Source organism: Crotalus tigris, unplaced genomic scaffold (assembly GCF_016545835.1).
Source record: "Crotalus tigris isolate CLP2741 ecotype Arizona unplaced genomic scaffold, ASM1654583v1 scf7180000020184.803716, whole genome shotgun sequence".
Lineage (NCBI taxonomy): Eukaryota > Metazoa > Chordata > Lepidosauria > Squamata > Viperidae > Crotalus > Crotalus tigris.
Genome location: NW_024097897.1, coordinates 598,225 through 603,921, shown reverse-complemented (window position 1 = coordinate 603,921; position 5,697 = coordinate 598,225). Strand labels below are relative to the sequence as shown.

Genomic DNA, 5,697 nt, shown 5'->3' with positions numbered 1-5,697 from the left:
GGGCTCTGGCCATTTGTGTGGGGTTATCCATTGCACCCAATTTTAGATTAGAAATTGAAGGGAGTTATGTTAGCCACCTGCAAGGGGTACATTTTGGCCAGGATTTCAACTCACCATGACCACTTCAAATGCCATCTTAAATCACTTAAACCATGTAGTTGAAATACAACATTTATTTTCAATGCAGTGGACACAGTGAGTGTGAGTGCGTAGGTCAAATGATCCTCATTGTGAGGGTTTGGATATCCTGCTCCATATCCTGCTCCATGTGTGTCTAAGCATAAAGCCACTGTCTCTTAATATTGCTTGCAGAATGGGCCAAGCTGAATCCCAGATTGTATGTCTTTTGAGACATTAAGAAAGATGATGATTCTTCATTTAATTGTTTAGTGTTGAGATAACACTCCTCTACAAGTTAAGAGATCAAAAAGCACATAAATTTTATTAAGCCTTATGAAGGTAGAATGTTATTTCTGCAAATCAAGAGTGGTGTTGGTGCTTATTGACTACATAGGTTACCATGTACTATGAGGGGTCCTTGGTGCTCTCTGAGCGTGATTGTTTCTTGCAGATGTTTTATTATCTAAACTAGGTAACATCACTGCTAGCACTGATGATGTTATCTAGTTTGGATAATGAAACACCTGCAAGAAGACAGTCAAACTCAGAGAGCATCATTTCAATGTTAAACTACAAATATTCCCTTTATTGGTACTATATACTATCACAAAAATAATATTGTACAAAAAATGATAACATAGTCTGTACTGTAACTGCAAATATTACATTCAGAGCTGTGTGTTACCAGAATGCTGGGGCTATTCTTTACATGAGTAAATGTCCAGTGGTTTTTTTTAATATATATTGAATTTTAGTTTTGTATATAATCACAACATGAAAGGAAAAAATAGTGAAATATTTCCATGGTGAATGGATCAGTACAATTGCTGCACATCATGGGATACTTTATAATTGAATATTAGCCCTAATGTCTGCATCTAATCTGAATATTTAGAATAACTTTGAGAATGAGTCCAATAGGATTTGGCTGTAAAAATAAATGTAATTATTTGGAGAGGAGGGGGCTGCAGAGGTACTTAGACCTTTCATTTTTGTTTTGCCTTTTGTTTTTGAAATATCTGGACCAAATATCCCTTTCCAGGATGAAAATAAATAATCTTACAGTTTGGGAAAATGTTTTCTAAAATGATGGGCATTATGACTTCTTTCCTCCTACTCAGCCTCTGAAAGGCAGGGGGCTATGTCTAGTGACACAGTGAAATCACTGGGAAAGGGGTATCCAAAACATTGCTCTCTTGTGTTGCTTTTGGGATGCCTTGTGTTTGTTTTTGCACCTCTTTAGAAAAAATCATATAAACTACGGACAGCGTGAATGCCACAAAACTGGAAGTGGGATGCAATACAACAATGCGCTTATGAGACCTGCCCTGCAAGTTAAACCAAGGATCTTGAAGTTTATCAAACCAACGTAACTATTTTAGTTACTAGGTTGAAATGGAAGATGAGTCCATTTTCATATATATTAGGCATTCAAAAATGCACTTGGATTGCTCATTGTTAGCATTGTTATTTCTGAACCAAGACTTCATCTCATTTGTAAGGGGTGGGGGAACCTATAAATATTGAGCTCTCTGAGACTGAAACTCCTGTTACATTGTGCACTCCAGATCCAACAGACTTTTCAGAAGAGCCAGCACTTATCCAAAGTTCGCTATTTTGAAAGTCACTGAAGAAGTGTTTGTGATACAAATTTCACTGACATGTATCCACAGCTTGTAATGTTAAAAGATTGAAACTGTTGGGAGATTCCATAGTAAAAAAGCACCATAGGATTTCTTATAGAAGATGACAACCTTTTTGCTGCTTTTTCAGACATTTTTAGCAATGCAGCTGACTGAAAATGGCAACCTATGTTAGCTCTCTCCTGGTGTACAGTAGGAATCAGAATCATGTTTCTTTTATTTCTAAAAAGTCTGAATGCATGGAATTGGATCCTTTGGGAAGATTAGATCCATAATATCACCAAATTCTGCCTCTTAAAATGTGTTTCCCCCTAAGCATGGTTAACTATGTTTCACAAATCTAATTGATTACCAGGTGGAAGGAAGGGGAGGAAGGTACCATGTCTCTTCACTGCAATTTGTGATGATCTTTGTGCAGCCAGGGTGGTTTGCAGGTTGTGGTCAAAAAAGTCAAGATAGCAGCCATGACAATGTAATCAGGGCTTTGTCTGCTTTTTATGTGTACAATGTATACAACGCATATGGCTAACCTTCAGTCACTGTTAATAGCTGTCATCCTGTGATCATCCCTATTTGCAGCCCATGTATACCGTAGTATCGCTTCTTTCTCTGTATGTTAAAATATATGTGTTCATTTCATTAGCATTTGAAAACTGAAATTGGGCCCTTGGCTTAGTTAAGTAATGAACAGTATATAGCAGTTGGGCCTGAATCACAATATTTTCATTTCTCACCGATGATCTCAGCTGGGCATGCTGGGCGTAATTCCATTTTACTTTCACAGCTTCTTTGAACTCAAGGTCACACCATTTCCATATTTAAACTGGTGCTGGTATGAATATTTACTTCATGCCATAAAGTAAACATTCATAGCAGCGTATCTTTATCAAATAAGATTGAGTTCAGTGTAACTTATGCTTGAATGCTCTACTTTTTTAAACATTTTATTGAATTATAGAGCAAAATACAAAATACAAAGCAAATAGTAGACACAATGGGGAGGAGAAAAGGAAAAGAGGGAGAGAAAGAGGGAAAAAAGAAAAAAAAAGACATTGACTTCCTCTGTTGCAGTGGAATAAAGCATTAACATCGAGCAACAACTTTTTATTTTTTCACAATAATATAAACTGGCCATATTTAACAACAAATCAAATCAATCTAATTGGTGAAACCCAAAATCAAAGTTTCATTTTTTCCCACCTCAAGCACAAAATCCAGAAGCGGTCTCCATGTAGAAACAAAAGTACTTGTATTCTTTTCTTTACTAAAAACAATCAATTTAGCCATCTCTGCCAGCTCCATCAACTTCTGTAGCCATTTGTCCATAGTGGGAATCAAAATGTCCTTTCATTTTTGTGCATACAGTAATCTCGCTGCCATCAACATATACAGGATCAAAGTTCCAATTTTTTTTCCCAAGTCTTTTTTCATTAGACCCAAAAGAAAAAATTCTGGTTTCATATTTATTTTTACTTTAAGGATTTCCTGTATCAAAATGTGAATCCTTCTCCGGTATTTCTTTGCTTCATCAAAGTCCCTTCTTTACCTTTATATTTCCAGCATTCATTTGAAATACCTTTATACATTCTAGACCAGGGGTTGCCAACCTTTGTGGGTTGGCTGCCCAGTGGGAAAAGGAGGGGCAGGCACATTTATGAGCGTATGCGCACATGCAAATGTGGCTACATGATGTGCCCAAGAACAGGGCCTTGAGCATGCATGCTCCGCAAATGGGGCTGCTAGCACCTGCATGTGGCTCGGCTAGCACCGGCGAGAGACTCAGCAATGGTGAGACACACTCAGCTAGCGCCGGTGCGAAGCTCAGTCAGCTAGCACTGGTGCAAGGGAGAGTGAGTGCGCACACATGTGCTTATACACTGGCCAGTCACGCAGCCCGGTGGCCAAGAGGCCCCGGCCCAGTAGTGGGCAGCAGCCCATAAGTTGAGGACCCCTGTTCTAGACAGCTTGTCTGGTGTTAAATACCAGCAATACTGTATATCATCTTATAGAAATTTTCTTTTAAATTGCAGTTCAATGTAAAGTTTAAACTTTTCATCCACATATTCTCCTATTGTTCCAGCATCACATTATAACCAAAGTTCCTTGGCCATTGTATTATATGATGTTTTACATGCTCACTTTCCAAATCTAATAGCATTTCCTACACCTTAGCAATAATATGAATGCTCTACTTTCTGTCGATAGCGCTCAGTCTGATCATTAAACCAAGCTGCTTCTTAATATTTGACATGCTTGTTTTTTTAATAGGGAGCACAGGGAAGAGAGCCGGAATAGGTCCATTATTAAAACTGGGGAGAGAAACTACTTTCACGACTTTCAGCGACCACTCATTTTCAGACAGAAATGTTAACAGTCCGGCGGGAAGCTCGGTTAATTTTGTTTGAGAAGAAAAAGCGCGGCAGCTAGGACCCAGGGGAAGTCTGCTAGCAAGTACAGTAGTGTACATGGGCGGCGTTTAGGCCCGGAGAAGCAAGCACAGCCTGCCGCGGCTTCTGCTACGCTGCGGAGACGCGTTTGCTCCGGACGGCACTCGTGCAAGCAAGCGGACGTTACCCGGTAGGCAGTTAAAAATCTTTGGGGCCGGGTGGGTTAAAGCCAAAGCGTCCGAGTCGCTGTGCCTGCAAGCAGGAGGTGGGCGAGGTGAGCGGTCGAGCCGCCTCTCTTGCGGAGCTCTCGCCAAATTCTTAATTGCGCCCGGAGACGCGCAATCCCATCTGCGGGGGTCGCACGCGGGTGGGGGGCGGGGCAACGTTTCCACCTGTACAGCTGACCGAAGATCCTCACCTCTGATTCTCAGCACCGCACTCCCTAGGTTGATTTTTCGGAAACCGCCACAGGACCTGCTTTTTCAGGATCCGCATAAGGTATCGGTTAGAGTTATTTCAGATACGTAGGAGTGCAATTGGCCGTGCTGGTTGCGGACGGTGGGAGATCTCGAGCACAGCAAAGAATCGTTGCAGGAGGGATGCAGAGCCTCGTGCCATTTTCCTTTATAGTAGCCAGTTTTTACCCCCCCCCCCTTTAATCCAGTGGAAGAGCATCGGATTGGATTGAAAATACTGGTCAAACAGCTATCGCAGCATTAGTGGAATTCGGCGGCGTGCGGGGAGCAGGCATGTTTGCAGTCTTATGTCTGTCACCATAACCCACGTAGCCAGGGCTGGAACTCCCGCTCTTAGCCTTGGGTTCCTGGGAGCGTCCTTGGTCGATTAGCCGTTTTCTCTGGGAAAGTTCACAAGCCTTGGAGAAACAGCTGATGCTTGTTGTGGGGATGGCCTTGAAGAAAATTGCAAAGCACTGATCTGCGCGTTGCCCATAAACCCCCGTGCAAAATGTAGTCATGACAACATAACATTCAAGTATCATTTAAATGTCCTCTGAAAGGACACAGTGAAATAAAGCAAACCCCAGAGAGGTAGCCGGGAAGGCATACAAATGTCAGTCTTGTGAACAGAAGCAGAGATCTGTTTCTGACTTTTAAAAAGAGGATATTCAGGGAAAGCAGCAGAATCCTAATTGGGCAAGAAATTCAGGCAATGGGAAATCTAGCTCTTGAAGTCAAAGAAAAGTCAAAAGAGATGCAAAGAATTCTGGGACAGCACAATATAGATCAGTGGTGGCGAACCTATGGCACAAGTGCCAGAGGCGGCACTCAGAGTCTTCTCTGTGGGCATGTGCGCCGTCGCCCCAGCCATGCCTCCCCCTGCAGCCCCCTCCTCACTAGCAGCCCCCCCAGAGGAGAGTCACCCCCAAGCGAGGCCCGTGCAGGGCAGTGCAGCCAAGGAATGGCAGCCGGGCAGCGGGGCCAAGACTCCGCCCTCGCGCCCCGTTGCACGCAGTTGATGCTGCAGGATGTGGGCGAAGGGTGTGGCCACCATGGCACTGCTGGATCGCCTGGCAACCTGCGGCGGGC

At 42.8% G+C, this 5,697-nt stretch overlaps 1 protein-coding gene across 2 annotated transcripts in view; it reads left to right on the top strand.

Annotated features, from left to right (window-relative positions):
• The first annotated feature begins 3,178 nt into the window (after positions 1-3,178).
• ABCB6 (ATP binding cassette subfamily B member 6 (Langereis blood group)) overlaps positions 3,179-5,697 on the top strand; it is a 45,781-nt gene continuing 43,262 nt past the window's right edge. The window contains exon 1 of one of the 2 annotated variants that reach the window (XM_039365772.1): positions 3,179-4,340. The gene's annotated coding sequence lies outside the window, so the exon portion shown is untranslated. Of the gene's footprint in view, positions 4,341-4,366; positions 4,649-5,697 lie in introns of those variants that run through there. The other variant, XM_039365773.1, reaches the window with a different exon arrangement.